Raw genomic sequence first — 20173 nt, 5'->3', positions numbered from 1 at the left:
ATGCTCATCCTGTTACTGATCTTGATTCTCTGACTTCTAATATGCTTTCTCCTCTCCCAGCCACATACTGTGATTAACTTAATTCACTTAAACAGCACTTCTAATTTAAAGCAACGTCTGTCAAATCTGCAGTATGCCCTTCCTGAGAAAGCTGGAAACTTCTTCTGGTTCTGAGTATCTGAAACAGAGTTCTTTCATATGTGTGTTTGTGTGTATGTGTGTGAAAGAGTTTGCAATTTTTTCCTTTATTTTCTTCATGTGTTTGTTTTAGTCTGTTCAGTGTATTTTTGTCAGCCATCCCAAATCCTTTTGGAAAATGAGATGGGGTATAATTTAAAAGGTCATCTTTAAAAAACTGGAATATACTAAATAAATAGTATTTATTTATACTAAATAAAATAATAGATGAATGAATGAATTTTTAAAATTTTTATTTTCTAAGTATTATATGGGTTTAAATTATTTTTAGTCTTTAAGGATTTAAATGATATTTCATATACTCATATTTGATATCTGAAAGCAGAGGCATATGAGTTCAAGTAAAAGAAATTTTTGTTGAATCTAATCAGATGGCAGAATATTTTATTTAAACTTTGACATATCAAGGCATTTTTTATTTTTAAATTTCAATTTTAGGGATATTCTAAACCATTGTGAAATGCATAATTAAGCCAATTCAGCTTAAGCTTGACTATATGAAATATAGTTTCAGGTCTCATGTTGAATTTAGTCAGATTTACTTGGCCCCCTTCCACTGGCTGGCTTATGTTTCTTTTTCTATAATCATCCGTTTCCTGGTGCATTTAATTTTACCTGTGGTCTCCAAGAGGAGATTTTTTTTTTAAAAAAGGAGTTTTTAAGAGAGCAGCTGAAATGGAATAACGGAATATTATCTTTTATTGACTGTCCACTCCCCCAGGGCCAAAAAGGCTTGTTGATTAAGCAAAGCTGAGTTTATTGCTTACTACAGTAAGGAGATCACACCAGGATGGTCTCTTAGTGGACTTTACAATGGAGAGGTCATGGGCAGATAGTGTAGAATTTCAGGTGTGACCCTGAGAGATTTAAGGTAGGTCTGTCAGTGCAGTGATATGATTGAAATGGGGTAAAATTTGTGATATAATAGTTTAGAATTAGTAGGAACATTGAGGCAAGAATCTTAACCAAGTCTTAAAAGTATACAACTGTTTGAGTTACTTGCCCCATTGAAGGAATATCGTGAAAAAGAAACAGTTTGAATAGTCTGTTGTTGAGATAACCAGACTTTTGGGAGGTTCTTGAGCTGAACAGTGAAGTTATTTACTGATTTACAGTTTTATCTTTGTGGGCAGTAATTTCTTGGCACAAATGATAATAAAGTCATGTGGATGTAGGCGGCCTTGGTTCTTAGTATTCTAGTTAATCTGTATGAACGCAGTGATTCACTTCTAAGAGAACTAGAAAAAAAGAGCTTACTTTGTGGAATAAATGGTGGAAATTTGGGGTATTGTAGTCTTTTTACCTAAGTAGATTGAGATATATTTTGTTATTTGGGACTTAGGACTTAAAAGGGAAGAAAAACAAGGTGAATTTTCTTGTTTTGTTTTCTAATTTAGAAATTATGCAATGTGTTTGTCTTGATGTCCTTAGTATTTAGTTAGTTTAATTCCATCGATAACATGAATTATTTTTAGTCTGAAATCAGGCTGTGTAGATTTGTATTCTGGCTCTGCTACTTACTAGCTATGGGAATACTGGACAAATTACTTAACCTCTTGGTACCTTGTTTTTTCATCTATAAAATGGGAATAATAGTATCCCCTTTTCACAAGGTAGTGGTAAGGTTTAAGTGCACTTAATGTAATGGTTACATGACTAAATGATTAAGTGATTAAATGTAGAGATTAATGTCCTAAACAGTGCCCAGAACTTAAAGTGCTATATGTGTTAGGCATTATTACTATTATGATTACTACTATATTCCTACTACCACTACTGCTGTCATTATCTTTTACTTTTTAAGTAAAGGTGAATGACGCCTTAGAGACAAATCAGTATTTTAAAATACTAACAAAATCCAACGTCTGTCATCCACGGAATGATAATCCCTTTATTGTTTGAGGAACAAAATACTTTATTTTTTTAAAGTCTAAACTTAAGCCTGTGAAGTAGGATTAATGCTTCCATCTAGTTGTTTTGGCAGCTATCAGCAATTACCTATTCTGATTGTCCGTTACTGTTGGCACTGGGCAGGAGATATTAACCAAATATGGGAGAGCTGCTTTTGCACTAGTAATGGTCAAGACATTAGGCTTTTTGATATATTAGAACCCTGAAGTTTTGTTGGAAATCTTCCTTTCTTTTAACAGATTACTGCATTAAACAATTCGCTGCATTTTTCATAACATTGTCCCCTCTGATTGTATGTTCCTCCTCAGAAAAATAAGTCAGGATAGTTTAGAATAGAATAGATATTATTCTGTGAAACTCTGTAGGAAATTTTTATGAAAGTAAATTATATTGTGTAGCTCTCTGTTGTGTTTTGGCTCTAAAAACTAACTTACTACCTAACAGGAGCCCACCTGAATTTCAGCTGATTGAATTTGGTTAAGTTCCCAGCTTTTTGTGTGTTGGATTTCCTTCAAGTAATTCAGCATCTGGAATACTATGGAAGAGGCATGATAGTTTTTGTTATAGAGAGATTGGATTTACATATGACTTCACTTATATGTGGAATCTAAAAAATGAACAACAAATGAACAAACAAAGCAGATACAGACTCACAAATTGCAAGAATAAGCTGGTGGTTGCCAGAGGGGCAGGGCTTTGGGGAGGTGGACAAAATAGGTGAAGGGGATTAAAAGGTACAAATTTATAAAATAAATAGGTCAGGAGGATGTAATGTACACATAGAAGAGTCAGTAACATTGTAACAGCTTTGTGTGGTGACTGGTGTTAACTCCTCTTACTGTGGTGATCATTTCGGAGTGCGGAATCAGTGTACACCTGAAACTAATTTAGTATTATATGTTAATTATAAATAAAAGGATTGGATATTGCATTGTTAATCTCAGTTTCAATAAAAATTCTTGGAGTGGGCCCACTTTTGCTAAGAGTTAAACTCTAAAACTGTGATTGTTTTATCCTATCTGAAGGAGTAAACAGTTGAAGGGTATGTACAATAGGTGCATTGAACTATTGTGCATATAAAACTCTTGACTTTGTATGGAGCTTCGCATGTATTTTTGAAGCACAAAATTATAGGTATTTAAAAATATCTAATGAATTTGTAAGTTATGAGGACTTTGATTGAAGTCATCAATGTATTCACTTATAAGGAATCTCAAGAGTTTTGTTAGTTCCTACTAAAGAATCCCAGTCTTTAGGAAGGATTGCTTTTAATGGTCCTAACAAAGTAGTTGTGCATTAGGCTACTGAAAACCTTTTAGAAATAGTGAAATTTGCCTGCTAATATGTTCTGACGTCTAGTACCCTTTAGAGGGAAATGAGAGCCCCTAGGATTGTCAGTTGTAATGTCTTGACTGAGGGCAGAGTAGAAGGAAATCTCCTCAAATCTTATTAATGAGACTGTTAGAAAGAAGTATAGAACAACAATAGTTTTATATTATTAATACTAATTGTAGTTCATGTTTATGGGGTGATCAGTACCTTACACTAATTATTTAATTCTTAAAACTGTGAGGCTCGGTATTATTTGAAATGCATGCCACAGAGGAAGAAACCTAGGCAGTGAGATGTTAAGTGACTTGCCCAAAGTCCCTCAACTCTTAGGTGGTAGGGTTGGGATTTGAACCAAATTTGTCTTCATTTTACCACATTATACTATCCTGCAACTACATGGGTTATCACTTAGACCCTATAAATCCCCATCATCAATTTTGATTATTAATCCCATTTTACTGACGTGGAATCTAAGAATTAGAAGGGGCAGGTTATAACTTGAAATCCAGGGCTGTTTGATTCCACAGCTGGAATTATTTGTGATATTTGTGCTACTCCATTGAGATCAACTAATTGTGGAAAGCCATTCCTGATAGGTATGAAGGGTAATCTGAATATCTTAAATGTAGTTTTAAAAATCATAACTGGGTGGAAGATACTTATAGTTTAAGATGGAACTTGGAGAAATGAATGCTGTTCTGGTCAAGGTAATGGTTAAGAGATGAATAACAAGTTCTTAAAAACTGTAACTTTAGAATACTTTCTTAAAATTTTTCAGTTAAATGGGAATATTTTTTATATTTTTATATTTATTTATATTTACATATAAATTTATATAAATATATATTATAATATATATAATATATAATAATATAATATTATATATTTTATAATATAATATTATAATAATATAACAAATATATAATATTATAAATAAATATATAAATATATTTATTTATGTTTATACTTTTTATATTTCTAAAGATGTTTAATTTGATTATAACAATCGTTGTTCTTTTGAACTGTTTTTATTTTCATTTTAAAATTAATTTTTATTGGAGTATAGTTGCCTTAGGCTTCCCTAATAGTTCAGTTGGTAAAGAATCTGCCTGCAATGCAGGAGACCCCGGTTTGATCCCTGGGTTGGGAAGATCCCCTGGAGAAGGAAAAGGCTACCCACTCCAGTATTCTGGCCTAGAGAATTCCATGGACTGTATAGTCCTTGGGATCATAGAGAGTTGGACACGACTGAGCGACTTTCACACACACAGAGTTGTCTTACAAGTTGTATTAGTTTCTGATGGAGCAAAGACAATCAGTTATTCATATATATATATCCCCTCTCTCTTATATTTCCTTCCCATTTAGGTCACCACAGAACACTGAATAGAGTTCCCATGTTATACAGCGGCTTCTCATTAGTTGTCTATTTTATGCATGGTGTATATATGTCAATCCCAATCTCCCAATTAATCTCACCACCCCACCCCTGACCCTTGGTATACATATGTTTATTCCCTCTATCTGTGTCTCTATTTATGCTCTGTAACTAAGTTCATCTGTATCATTTTTCTAGATTCCACATATAGGTGATATTATATGATGCTTGTTTTTCTCTTTCTGACTTCGGTCTGTATGACAGTCCCTAGGTCCATCCATGTCTCTGCAGATGGCACAATTTTGTTTCTTTTTATGGCTGAGTAATATTCTATTGCCTCTATGTAAGGCTGGATACTGTAAAACTCTTAGAGGAAAACATGGAAAACATTCTTTGACATAAATTGCAGCAAGATCTTTTTTGACCCACCTCCTAGAGTAGTGAAAATAAAAACAAAAATAAACAAATAGGACCTAATTAAATGTAAAAGCTTTGGCACAGCAAAGGAAACCATAAATAAGACTAAAAGATAGCCCTCAGAATGGGAGGAGATATTTGCAAATGAAGCAACTGACAAGGGATTAATCTCCAAAATACTCAAGCAGCTCAATATCAAAAAAAGAATCCAAACAAAAAATGGGTGGAAGGCCTACATAGACATTTCTCCAGAGAAGACATACAGATAGCCAACAAATACATGAAAAGATGCTCAGCATCACCATCACTGGTTATTAGAGAAATGTAAACTAAAACTACAATGAAGTATTACCTCACACCTATCAGAATGGCCATTATCAAAAAAATCTGCAAACAGTAAATGCTGGAGAGAGTGTGAAGAAAAGGGAACCCTCATACATTGTTGGTGGGAATGTAAATTGGTACAGCCACTATGGAGAACAGTATGGAGGTTCCTTAAAACACTAAAAATAGGGCCGTTTGACTGAGCAATCCCACTCCTGGGCATATACCCAGAGAAAACCGTAATTCTGAAAGATACATGTACCCCAATGTTCATTGCAGCACTACGTACAATATCCAGGATGTGAAAGCAACCTAAATGTCCATCAGCAGAGGAGGGTATAAAGAAGATGTGGTGCATCTATACAGTGGAGTATTACTCAGTTCTTATTTTGTTTTATCCTGTTTTTAAAGTTGAAGTCTTTTCCTAGGTGTAATTTATTTTTATGTATTTCAGGTTACTCTGTCCCTTGCTCCTGCACTCCGGAAGCTCCCCCTTGTTCCTTTTCTCCTCAGGGCCTTTCTACTACTTTCCTTTGCCTGGGATGTGCATCCCTTCCTCCTTCTCCCACCCCACAAAATGTCATTTTTCTCAGGGAAGCGCCAAATGATGTGTTCTCTTGGCACTCTCTGCTTTTCCTTTATGGCACTTAGCATGGTTTGCTATTATATATTGTGTAATTATATGTGTATGTGTGTATGCATGTATATACATATATAGCTATAATACATAATATATATTAATTTTTGAGTGATCATTCATTTTACCTCTACTGTATTACAAACTCTGATTATAGGAACAGTATTTGTTTCATTGTCATATTTTAAAAAATATTTTGTACTCCTCGTGTAATTTTTCTTTTAAGAGAAGAAAGTGAAATAAAGTGTTAGTTGCTCAGTCATGTCCAACTTCTTGTGACCCCGTGGGCTGTAGCCCACCAGGCTTCTCTGTCCAAGGGATTCTCCAGGCAAGAACACTGGAGTGGGTTGCCATTCCTCTCTCTAGGGGATCTTCCCAACCCAGGGATTGAACCCCGGTCTGCTGCGTTGCAGGCAGATTCTTTACCGTCTGAGTCACCAGGGAATGTGTTACTTAGGAGTCTTTAGTATCTGAATGTTGTCAGAGAATGTGGTCTCTGTGATGTTTGTTTCTTTGAAATTTGTTGTTGTCCTTTGTGACTTAACTAGTGACTCATTTAAAAAAAATTCCAATGTGTGTTTGAAAAGAAGGATGTTGCTGCCTTGTTCTCTGTTTATATGTAAGTAGTTATTAATTCAAACTTGGTTGCCCCAAATTGTGCTTTTTTTGGTCTGCTTGAATAATCAGCTTCTGAAAAAAACTTGGTTGAATTCTTCCATGTTAAAATTATCTATTATTATGAATTTGTCTTTTCTCCTTTCAATTTGGGCTGCTTTGTTTATCTTGAGGCTTTTTTTGTGTGACTATCTTTTTGTTCCTTACATAGTGTCTTACTTTAGTTCCAATAATTTTTTTGTTGTTGTTTACCTTAAAAGAAGGCATATATTTTTCTAATTTTTAGCCTTTTCCTTATAATATATAATCTTATAATCATTATAACTGAATTTTATTTCATTTCTATTTAAAATTTTTTTGCTTTTTCAATCCAGTCTAGCAGTAATGAAATGGTTGAATTTAACTCATTGCCATTTATTGTGATAACTGATTTGGATTCCTTTTTTTATCATGCTTAAGATTTTTTTCCATTCTTCTCCCTTCTCTTTAACCCCCCAGCTCTTTCCACCTTCTGTTAGATGGATAAATTTTTATTTCCCTCTTTCTCTATTGTTTATCTGCCAATTTGAAAGCCCTAGAGAGGGGATCAGCAGACTACAGCCATTGGGCTAAGTTGGACCAGCTGCCTTGGTTTATAAATAAAGTTTTATTCGGGACTCCCCTGGTGGTCCAATGGTTAGGATTCTGTGCTCTTGAAGCAGCAGGCCTGGGTTCGATCCCTGGTGAGGGAAATAGACCCCACAATCTGCAACTAAATATCCCAGAGGCCATAACAAGTTGGAAGATCCCACGTGCCACAATTAACACCTGGTGCAGCCAAATAAATGTTTTTTTAAAAAAAAATAAAGTTTATTGGAACACAGCCATACTCATTCATTTATATATTGTCTATTGCTGCTTTTATTGCTGCATTAGTGTGATTGAGTAGCTGTGACAGATAATAGTAAATCCTGAAAAGCCTAAAGTATTAACTGTCTTACCTTTTATGGAAAAAGTTTACTGACCTCTGATATAGAGTATATATTTTTTAATTCATTTGTTCAGTCGCTAAGTTGTGTCCAGCTCATGTTCAACTCTTTTGCTACCCCATGGACTGTAGCTCACCAGGCTCCTCTGTCCATGAAATTCTCCAGGCAAGAATACTGGAGTGGGTTTCCATTTCCTTCTTCAGGGATCTACCCGGGATCTTCATGGACCAGGGATTGAACCCATGTTTTCTTTTTGGCAGGTGGATTTTTTACCATTGAGCCACCAGGGAAGCCCATATTTTTAAATTGGTTCTACTTAATTAGTTTTAGCATCTTAAAATTTGAATTTCTACTTAATTTTTAGCATCTTTAATACTTAACTCTAATAAATCATATTAATAAAATTTGAGCTTGTTCACTCCAAATTTTTCCAAAGACAGACTTTAGAATGCTTTAAGCAACCACTGAGATTTTCTTTTCCCATCTTCCAATTTATTGGTGTGAAAATGTTTTCCTTTTTAATTTTTAAATAACTTTATTGATGTATAACTTATATAACATAAAATGCACATATTCTAATTGTACATTTTTGGCACTGCATAATAATGTCAAACTCTTAAGAGTCAAGAAGTCCTCCTTAGTGGATAAACTTGGTGCTGGCTGATATCTCTAGGGAGACATTTAGAGGATGAGTGGTTTTGATTATTTGCATGTTACTATGTGAAAGCAGGAGGATTGAACAGATTTATTCCAGGCCTAATTGTGTGCCTTTATGATTATAGGGTTTGGTTTTTTTTTTAACCAATGACAAAGCAATGAAAAGTCACTGTGTCTTTTATTGTTGAAAGTCAGGGCTTGCTCTTTACCTGACTGGAATAAAAAAACATCTGTTGCTAGGCAGCCAAAGCACTAGCACCTACCAACTGTGATGTGTGTATCAGGAATCTTAGACTCTCTTCAAAGCCTAGTGATATATAGTACAAGTGAAATATCTATCTATACTCAAATGTCTGAATTAGAAGAAACAAGACTATAGATAAAAGAATGGCAGAGAGCTCAGTGAAAATCCTAATAACTCTATCTGGCAAGAATGATCATAGTATATAATGTTTGGAATGACTGTTATAACTCTATGGCTTCACATTGTGTGGCCTTGAAGACATTTCTTGACGTCTCTGAAGCTTTATTTTGTTGCTGTTGTTCTGCAAAATGAAGATGACAGAACCTACTTCATGAGTGAGGTAATACATGTGATGCATTTGGAATAGTTTGCCTAGTAAGTGTACAATGAAGTATTGGCTGTTAGTAGTAGTAGCTTTAGAGATAATATCACATAGCACATGTTTTGAAAAACCTGAATCAGTTATGTTTTATTGCTTTGTAACAACCATCCCCAAATTAGTTCCTTAAAAATGGTTTATTACTTCTCACGATTCTGTGTATTCCCTGGTCTGTTGGCAATTTTCTTGTGGTATACATGAGGTCCTTGGTGGCTTCATGCAGCTTGGAACTGTGCTGAGGCTGGAATATACAAGATTGTTTTTCATCCTTCCAAGACTGTTTCCATGTGGCATCTTCTCTGGTGGCTCAAATGGTAAAGAGCCCACCTGCAATGCAGGAGACCTGGGTTCGACCCCCGGGTCAGGAAGATCCCTTGGAGAAGGAAGTGGTAGCCCACTCCAGTATTATTGCCTGGAGAATCCCATGGAGAGAGGAACCTGGCGGGTTAGAGTCCATAGGGTCACAGAGTCAGTCACAACTGAGCAACTAACACTTTTTCACTTTCTTACCATTCAGTAGTCTATCCTAAGCTTCATTATGGCATGGTTGCTGGCTTCCAAAAAGAGTATTCCAAGTATTCAATGTGCAAGAGCTCAACAAGCCTCTGCTTCCATCACACCTTACTGTCCCAATAGCTAACTCTAGTCATGTGGCCAAATCAGTATGAGAGGGAATTACACAAAGGCATGAATACCAGTACGTGAACCGAGAACTTCCAGATGTTCAAGCTGGATTTAGAAAAGGCAGAGGAACCAGAGATCAAATTGCCAACATCTGTTGGATCATAGAAAAAGCAAGAGAATTCCTGAAATACATCTATTTCTGCTTCATTGACTGTGCTAAAGCCTTTGACTATGTGAATCACAGCAAACTGTGGAAAATTTTTAAAGAGATGGGAATATCAGACCTCCTTACCTATCTCCTAAGAAATCTGTATGCAGGTCGAGAAGCAACAGTTAGAACTGGACATGGAACAATGGACTGGTTCCAAATTGGGAAAGGAGTACATCAAGGCTGTATACTGTCACCCTGCTTATTTAACTTCTATGCAGAGTACATCATGAGAAATGCCAGACTGGATGAAGCACAAGCTGGAATCAAGATTGCTGGGAGAAATATCAGTAACCTCAGATATGCAGATGACACCACCCTTATGGCAGAAAGTGAAGAAGAAGTTAAGAGCCTCTTGATGAAAGTGAAAAAGGAGCGTGAAAAAGCTGGCTTAAAACTCAACATTCAAAAACTAAGATCATGGCATCTGGTCCCATCACTTCATGGCAAATAGATGGGAAACAATGCAAACAGTGAGCTTCAAAATCACTGTAGATGGTGACTTCAGCCATGAAATTAAAAGATGCTTGCTTCTTGGAAGAAAAACCATGGCCAACATAGACAGCTTATTAAAAATCAGGGACATTACTTTGCCAACAAAGATCTCTCTAGTCAAAGCTGTGGTTTTTCCAGTAGTCATGTATGGATGTGAGAGTTGGACCATAAAGAAAGCTGAGTGCTGAAGAATTGATGCTTTTGAACTGTGGTGTTGAAGAGTCTTGAGAGTCCCTTGGACTGCAAGGAGATCCAACCAGTCAATCCTAAAGGAAATCAGTCCTGAATATTCATTGGAAGGACTGATGCTGAAACTGAAACTCCAATACTTTGGCCACTTGATGCAAAGAACTGACTCATTGGAAAAGACCCTGATGCTGGGAAAGATTGAAAGCAGGAGAAGAAGGGGATGACAGAGGATGAGATGGTTGGATGGCATCACCGACTCCATGGACATGAGTTTGAGTAAACTCCGGGAGTTGGTGATGGACAGGGAGGCCTGGTGTGCTGCAGTCCATGGGGTCGCAAAGAGTCGGACACAACTGAGCAACTGAACTGAACTAATGGATACCAGGGTCGTGGTTCACTGGGGACTGCCAGTGTAGCAGCTTCCCTCAAGTGGTGTAAAGCTTGTACATGGTTGGAATTTGGTACTTGAACCTGAACCCATGGAGATATGCTAGACAGTGCTTCTCAAGCTTTTGCGTGAACCAGAACCATTTGGGGGACTTTTAAAATGCATATTTCTGGGCCCTAACTTCAGAATTTAGTAAGTCTGGACTGGAGGCCAGAAATAAGTACTTGAAAAGTCTCTCCTAACCTAGAGGGGACAGAGGTGGAAGGGAGGTTCAGTAGGGAGGGGGTATATATATACCTATGGCTGATTCATGTTGGTGTATGGCAGAAACCAACACAATATAGTTAAGCAATTATTCTCCAATTAGCAATAAATAAATATTTTTTAAAAAGTCTCCCCAGGTCATCCTGATGTCCAGTTTGAGGACCATTTATCATAAATTTTGAACTCAAGGAACATCCTGTATTTCCTCTGATGATCTACCTGTATCAGAGGCTACTTTTTAGTTGTTTAGTTGCTCAGTCATGTCTGACTCTTTGTGACCCCATGGACTGTAGCCTGCCAGGCTCCTCTGTCCATGGAATTTTCCAGGCAAGAATATTGGAGTGAGTTGCCATTTATTTTATACCAGGTGGAAGATTTGTAGCTTGTTTTCTGTGGCAGGTTAATAACAACCACGAAGAAGGTTAGGGAAGAGTTACCTTTTACTTTTCAGTAATTCATATGACTCCACAGAGGTAGTCCCCTGTTCTAGGTTTTAAGTTGGTGAGAATTTCTTGGAGTGATGGAAAATTCGAGTATCCATGGCACTCTGCTTTACCAAAGTAGCTTCTCAGTAATGCTGTTTCAATAGTGTTATTCTCAATAATGTTTACTTGCTGCTGCTAAGTCGCTTCAGTCATGTCCGACCCTGTGTGATCCCATAGACGACAGTCCACCAGGCTCCCCTGTCCCTGGGATTCTCCAGGCAAGAATACTGGAGTGGGTTGCCGTTTCCTTCTCCAATGTCTATTTAGCAGTTGTTTAATAAAAATAACAGAAAAGTTTGACCTGTGTCTAGCTAGGCATTACTCTCTAGTGAGATTAGAATGAAACCTGTTTTTATTGAAAGAGCACTGGAAGAAGTATAACATTAAGGAAAGTGACTTCTAAGATCTCTCAGAAGTCTTAGTGTAATTTTAAGCTTTGATAACTTTAGAATTATAAATGCAGCAAATAATACCATTTATAAAATTAATTTAAATTTCTTTTACATTCATTCCATGTTTGTAGTTTGAATACAGTTTATGTTTTGGTAAATATTTAAAAAATGAAATCTATATAACTTTCAAATCATATTTTATTGTACATTTCTAGCATTTATATTTCTAAGTTACTATACTAAGTCTCGTGGGACAACCTGTATATATATTACTGGAGGAAATGACATTTATTGGCAGGAGAATTATTTTGTTTGAGGAAACTTCATTTTCCCACTCCTTTTTTCACCTTTTTATATGTTAGAATTTAAGAGTTATCATTCAGGGAATGATGTTACTGAGGCAACATGACACATATGCCTTTGAGATTATTCACCTGCTGACCTGTTCAGTTCAGTCTCTCAGTTGTGTCCGACTCTTTGCAACCCCAAGGACTGCAGCACGCCAGGCTCCCCTGTCCATCACCAACTCCCAGAGCTTGCTCAAACTCAGGTCCGTTGAGTCGGTGATGCCATCCAACCATCTCATCCTCTGTCATCCCCTTCTCCTCTTGCCTTCAATCTTTCCCAGCATCCGGGTCTTTTCCAATGAGTCAGTTCTTCTCATCAGGTGGCCAAAGTACTGGAGCTTCAGCATCAGTCCTTTCAATGAATTTTCAGGACTGATTTCCTTTAGGATGGACTAGTTGGATCTCCTTGCAGTCCAAGAGACTCTCAAGACTCTTTTCCAACACCACAGTTCAAAAGCATCAATTCTTCAGTGCTCAGCTTTCTTTATAGTCCAGCTCTTACATCCATACCTGACTGCTGGAAAAACCATAACTTTGACTACATGGATTCTAGGTATTCACAGAGTTTTAAGGATGAACAGGATCCATGCAAGAATAGATGCTGAGTTTTGACAAAATACTACTCCCCTTGTTTATTTTTCATATACATGTCTGTTAGAGGACCATGTAATTTTAGAAATGTCATAAGTAATGCCAGGTGTAGTTAGAAATGTTCTGTGCTGTGAGTGCTAAGTCGCCTCACAAGTTGTGTCTGACTCTTTGTAACCCCATGGACTACAGCCTGCCAGGCTCCTCTGTCAATGGGATTTTCCAAGCAAGAGTATTGGAGTGGGTTGCCATTTTCTTCTTCAGGAGGTCTTCCCAACTCAGGGATCGAACCCACATCTCTTAAGTTTCCTGCATTGGCATTGGCAGTCAGGTTCTTTTACCACTAGTGCCACCTGGGAAGCCCAGAAATGGTCTAGACTTGAGGAAAACATATCTCAAAGAGTTTGCAAAGACAGTGTGTTCGCATTCTTCTGCCTTTGGAGGGATCTCTGGTACTGATTTATTGTGTATCTTCCTTACTCCTCCTCTGCAGAAGTGCACCTGTAACTGCACAATGACAGAGGAAGACAGGACTTTCTTCTACTTAGGCTTTGGTCTTGTTCTTTGGGCAGCTTCCTTCCACTAACCCAGGAGCAGGACCCATCCCTGTGGAGCTGGGGCCCAGGTATTCGGGCCACATCATGTTACTTTATCAGGAGATATTTTAAAAATGAAAAGTCATGGTAGCATGATCTCATGTGGTAAGACTTTAAAAGATGATTCATGTTACATGACAGATTATAAATGAGGAAATTCTGACAATTTAATTAGAATTGATTCTTATGAGGAAGAAAAAAGGCACACATCTAAAGAAAGGATGGTACCTTACAGAAGTCTAGAAAGCTTGGGTTTCCAAATAGATGAGAGCAGTTGATACTTATGAGAAGTGCTGGAAGATATGATCTGTGTCATTACTTTTTGAGTTTTAATAAATGGTACACTGCTTTTCTGCATATTACACAACTTTCCTACTCTAGAAAGCCTGTGGTTCAAAGCTCTCACTTGTTTCGGTGGTTAGTTCTTTTGTACCCTGTCACCACCTGACATCGACTCCATCTCTGTGTTGTCATACATTGGCTTGTGTGTGCCAAATGGGAAGTTATTTCTATATAGCCATTTCTATGGCTATATTTCTATATAGCCATTTTCATGGTGGTCATTACAGAAGAGCTTAGTTATCAAAAGAGCACTTTGCAGTGTCTCGTTAGGATAATCTTAAGGGTCTTTTTTCATTATTGAAATAGAGTTTATTTATAGTGTTTTGTTAGTTTCTGGTGTACAGCAAAATGATTCAGTTTTATATATATATGTAACAATGTTCTGCTTTTTTCTGAGCACAGATGTTCACTTTAAAATTAGTAAACTGTTATATATTTTGCCTAAAACATGTACTTCTTATATTTTACAGTAAATATTTAGAAACTGGGCAAGGCAAAGAGTAGATGGTATGAAAAGTGAAGCTGTGGTCGCTCAGTCATGTCTGACTGTTCATGACCCCGTGGACTATAGCCTGCCAGACGCCTCTATCCATGGCATTCTCCAGGCAAGAACACTGGCGTTGGTTGCCATTCCATTCTCCAGGGGATCTTCCCAACCCAGAGATCAAATCCAGGTCTCCCACACTGCAGGCAAATTCTTTACCATCTAAGCCACCAGGGAACCAGTAGATGGTATAGTATGTTCTTATTTCCTTAAAAGCAAACAAACAAAATATATGTACGTGTATTTGTACATATGTTGAGTATTTTAGAATATGTAAAGACTTACTTACAGTGATTTTCTCTAAGAGGAAGGACTGAGAATATAGGGTGGAAAAGAGATTTACTTTCACCATGTACCCCTCTTACTTCCATTTTGCTTGTTTTCCAATGAGGCATATTTTTAAAAATTGTATAAAAAAGGGTAGGGGAAATTAAGACCCAAAATTCAGAACTGGAGAATTTAAGATGTTTTTGACTTGTTTTTTAAGATGATGTAGGTATGGAGTAATGGGATTAAGGAAGAAGTGGACTAGAAATTAAAGTCATAGGCTTTTCAGATCATATTTGCCTTTTTCATGGCCAGGAGAGTGGTAATTATGATGCTTTATTGTCCTCAGATCTTTTGCTCCCAATCATAGTTTTCAAACTTTAGTGAGCATCTGGATAACTGGATCTGGATTGTTAAAATAGAGATTCCTGGGCCATACCTTCAGAGTGTTTGACTCAGTATGTCTGCATTTCTGAAATTTCCAAGTCAGGCTAATGCTGCTGATGCAGGAACCACATTTTGAGAAATAATGGTCAGCAAAACTGCTCCCTACATAAGGACATGCTGGAAAACAGACCAAAAATGGAGGCCTATACCCAGTGCATATAAACTGTGCTTCCAACAGATGAGGAGCAAGAGTTATATAATTTTGTGACATTATGTCTACTATTAAGCCTATCTATGAGTGGCAATGTAATCTTGCCAGCTGGGGAAATTAGATAGAGTCATTTAAAGTCAACAAAAGAAGCAGTGTTTTTGTACTAAGATGTCTAGGTTTGTTTCCACCTTAATGGTGACTTTGAATAACTGGAATAAAGAACATAAATGTTTGTATTTTTAAAAATTGTGCAAAAGAGAAGCTTAGAGAGTCCTTTTCTTTATATGTTGTAAAAATAGAATGCAAAACAACAGAACTAATTTTATGGAAGGGAAAAGAATTTTACTTGGTTTTGTTCATTTTAGAATTAATGGACCCATGGTTTTGAATTACCTTTTCAGTCTTTTCTGGTGCTTGCTTATAAAACTAACAGATTTCTATTGGTAAGTTATAACATTGCTGTTGCTTAGTCACTAAGTTGTGTCCAACTTTCCTGCAACCCCATGGACTGTAGCCCACCATGCTACATGGGGTTTCCCAGGCAAGAATACTGAAGTGGGTTGTCATTTCCTTCTCCATGGGATCTTCCCAGTTCAGGGATCGAACTTGTGTCTCCTGCATTGACAGGCAAGTTCTTTAAAAGATGCTTGCTCCTTGGAAGAAAAGCTATGACCAACCTAGACAATGTATTAAAAAGCAGAGACATCACTTTGCTGACAAAGGTCTATATAGTCAAAGCTAGGGTTTTTCCAGTAGTCATGTATGGGTGTGAGGGTTGGACCATAAAGAAGGCTGAGCAGCAAAAAATTGATGCTTTCAAACTGTGGCGTTGGAGAAGACTCTTTAGAGTCCCTTGGACAGCAAGGAGGTCAAACCAGTCAATCCTAAAGAAAATCGACCCTGAGTGTTTATTGGAAGGGCTGACGCTGAAGCTGAAGCTCCAATACTTTGGCCACCTGATGTGAAGAGCTGACTCATTGGAAAAGACACTGATGCTGGAAAAGATTGAGGGCATGAGGAGAAGCGGGTGACAGAGGATGAAATGGTTGGATGACATCATCCGGTCAATGGACATGAGTTTGAGCAAACTCCAGAAGATAGTGAAAGACAGGGAAGTCTGGCATGCTGCAGTCCATGGGGTTGCAAAGAGTCAGACATGACTTAGCAACTGAACAGCACCACCACTAGGGAAGCCCCTATAACATGTATAGCACTTGTACAGTCATATTCATGAAAATCTCCTAGAAACGTGATGTCTACTTCCAGTGGGACTTGTGCTTTCTCCAGCCCTTCAGAAGAGGGACTGGTTTCTTTCAAGGTTAGAAAGAATCTCCCACTACCTGGAAGCCGGCAGTAGTATCCTGTGCCTTAAAAATGTAGCATTGCTTTGTGATTATGTGATTGACTTGTTTTCCTTGGTAACCTGGCATTAACTTTGGACTTCTGAAGACCTGTTTGCCTAATACTACAAAATTTTCAGTTTTTGCCCTGTCAGCTTGATACCCTGCTTTGTTTTTCTTGGACTGTCCCTGTTTTAAAATTGTAATCTTATTTCAACCGTGCTGATGCTGATTGTTCTTGGCTTTCTTTGCTATGCTGAGCCCATCATTTTTTCCCAGTAAGGAGGGGTTCTTGATGGCCTTTTCCTGGAGATTTTTAGATCCCGTGGGTCTTCTCTGTTGCTCTAATGTTGGTGTAGAACTTGCCTTTACTATTTTCTACTCAATTACACTGTGATGAATTTTAGTATACTGAGTTACCATATTGTGGGTGCATCTGTAAAGTTATATTGGTTACTCTTTTTATTGCCTTGTAAGGAATTGCAGATTACGGTTGTTAGGACATTGGTAAGGAAGTGTGTATTTTAGTTTTGGGTGTGTGGTATAAGTGGAGAATCAGAAATGCTCTCAGATGAATTAGGTCTGTATTTTATAAGCCTTCTTGCTACTGGAATGAACTTTATGATCAGCTAATGAATTTGAGATCCTCTAAGACTTAAGTCGCTAGCTCTCAGTTTAACAATTCTGCCGAATTCAAACTCTCATCTGCAATTGATGTCATATGATGCTACAATATTTTTGCTTACTAGCCAGCAAAATATCATTTTGAAGACAGGCTGATTTGAAGACAGAAATTTGAAGCCAGACTGATCTATGGATTTATCTTTTCATCTGATTAAGAATTACTGGAAGATTATCAGTGAAGTGGTCTTGCCTAGTGACATTGCTGTCTAAGAAACAGAAAGCTTTTGCACCTGGCTTTTATGCCTAAGTTGATTTGTTATGTGTGCTTGCTATGATTAGTACTAAATTCTTTCTGTTGAATTCAGTAATATTTGTTATTTCTTTTGTATTTGGCATTGAAAATTAAACTCAAACTCTTAATGATTAGTGTAACTTGCTTTACACTAATCACATTTTAAGGACAAAACAGGCCTATTTTCTAATGAAATAAAAGACTTAAAATTTAAAAGAAATCAAATTCCTTCATTTTGATTTAAATTGATTATTAGTATTAAACATGACATCTATTTATAAATCAGTTTTGTTAGTTCATGCATTCTTGGCTGTATCAAGATCAAAACTTTTGTTTCACAGGTCTCACCCTGATGTTTCACAGGTCTCACCTAAAATAAAATGCAAGACTTCTTTTTTGACACTTCTTTAGCTTCCGTTTTTATTTCTCACCACCCCTATTTAGTGTCAGTATTGTGGAGCATAGCATCTAAATTGTGATGAATTGTCTTGTACAACAGACTGGCTGCTGCTTTTTAGAGTTTTAATTAGAGTGCAGTTGATTTACATGTTAGTTTCACATGTACACCAAAGCGAATCAGTTATGTATATATCCACTCATATTTAGATTCTTTTCCCATATAGGCCATTATAGAGTGCTGAGTAGAGTTGCTGTGCAATATAGTAGGTCCTTATTAGTTATCTGTAAAATAGATAAAATACATAATATGGTACCATCTATAAAATAAAGACTGTCTTTAAAAGGGGAGTTATAAACTGACTGATCCTACATTTGCTATTTTGTTTTATGATTTTGATTTTTTATTTCAAAAATTTGATGTAAAGTGTTATCTTGTCATTCTTCCCCTTGCAGAGGTTTTTATAGGCAAGATTTTGTTTCAAATTCTACTTAAAGCAGTACATATTCTTTCTGAACCTATAGAAATTATTTCACTAACGTACACACGCATCTACTAAGACAGAACTCAAGCTCTTTACACAGTTCGCCTTGTATATTTCTAGGAGTTCCTAGTCAGAGAGAGAGGCCTTGCTTTATCAAGTGTAAGGACCCTCTTCTTCCCTCTGTTCTTGCTCAGACTTCCTCTCAGATTTGTCATGGTGCTTGCCAGGCATGACTGGCTTAGACAGCAGTGGCTTTCCTTCTGAGAACCAGTGGGGTTGCCAGGCCCTGTTGTGCCTCTGGCTGGGTGTAGACCTGACCCTGTTATCTGGTACTCAGGGTCACTGCATCCATCTCATTCCGTGTGACGCAGCCATTAGCATTAGTCTCCTGGAGGTGTGTCTGTGACTCAATATTCTCCTGTCAAGTAGAACATACAGAATGTTTGCATTTTAACAGTACTGCTGAAAGTTAAATTCACGCTAATTGTATTAGCCCAGCTGTGTATCCTAACACGCTGGGATGATTATTGGCTCCAGTAGTACTCTACTGGAGCTTCTTCCCTCATGGCTCAGTTCAGTTCAGTTCAGTTGCTCACTTGTGTCCAGCTCTTTGTGACCCCATGGACTGCAGCACACCAGGCTTCCCTGTCCATCACCAACTCCCAGAGCTTGCTCAAATTCATGTCCATCGAGTCAGTGATGCCATCCAACCATATCATCCTCTGTCGTCCCCTTCTCCTCCCAACTTCAATCTCCCAGCATCAGGGTCTTTTCCAGTGAGTCAGTTCTTTGCATCAGATGGTCAAAGTATTGGAGTTTCAGCTTCAGCACGAGTCCTTCCAATGAATATTCAGGACTGATTTCCTTTAGGATTGACTGGTTAGATCTCCTTGCAGTCCAAGGGACTCTTAAGAGTCTTCTCCAACACCACAGTTCAAAAGCATCATTTCTTCGGTGCTGAGCTTTCTTTATAGTCCAACTCTCACATCCATACATGATTACTGGAAAAACCATAGCTTTGACTAGACGGACCTTTGTTGGCAAAGTAATGTCTCTGCTTTCTAATACGCTGCCTAGGTTGGTCATAGCTTTTCTTCCAAGGAGCAAGTGTCTTTTAAAAAATTTCATGGCTGCAGTCACCGTCTGCAGTGATTTTGGAGTCCAAGAAAATGTCACTATTTCCATTGTTTCCCTATTTGCCATGAAGTGATGGTACCGGATGCCATCATCTTAGTTTTCTGAATGTTGAATTTTAAACCAACTTTTTCACTCTCCTCTTTCACTTTCAGCAAGAGACTCTTTAGTTTTTCTTCGCTTTCTGCAATAAGGGTGGTGTCATCTGCATAACTGAGGTTATTGATATCTCTTCTGGCAGTCTTGATTCCAGCTTGTCCTTCATCCAGTCCAGCATTTCACATGATGTACTCTGCATATAAGTTAAATAAGCAGGGTGACAGTATACAGCCTTGACACACTCCTTTCCCAATTTGGAACTGGTCTGTTGTTCCCTGTCCAGTTCAATAGAATGTTTGCATTTTAACAGTACTGCTGAAAATTAAATTCATGCTAATCGTATAAGCCCAGATGTGTATCCTAACACACTGAGATGATTGTTGGCTTTAATACTACTCTACTGGGGCTCTCCTGGT

General features: G+C 37.4%; 1 protein-coding gene across 1 annotated transcript in view; it reads left to right on the top strand.

Annotated features, from left to right (window-relative positions):
- The window catches only part of NME7 (NME/NM23 family member 7), a 226717-nt gene that overhangs the window by 63646 nt on the left and 142898 nt on the right, over positions 1-20173 (top strand). The window lies entirely within an intron of this gene.

The sequence above is a fragment of the Cervus elaphus genome, chromosome 14 (genome assembly GCF_910594005.1).
Source record: "Cervus elaphus chromosome 14, mCerEla1.1, whole genome shotgun sequence".
Lineage (NCBI taxonomy): Eukaryota > Metazoa > Chordata > Mammalia > Artiodactyla > Cervidae > Cervus > Cervus elaphus.
Note: the sequence above shows the minus strand (reverse complement) of the source record. Positions and strands in the feature narration are given on the sequence as shown.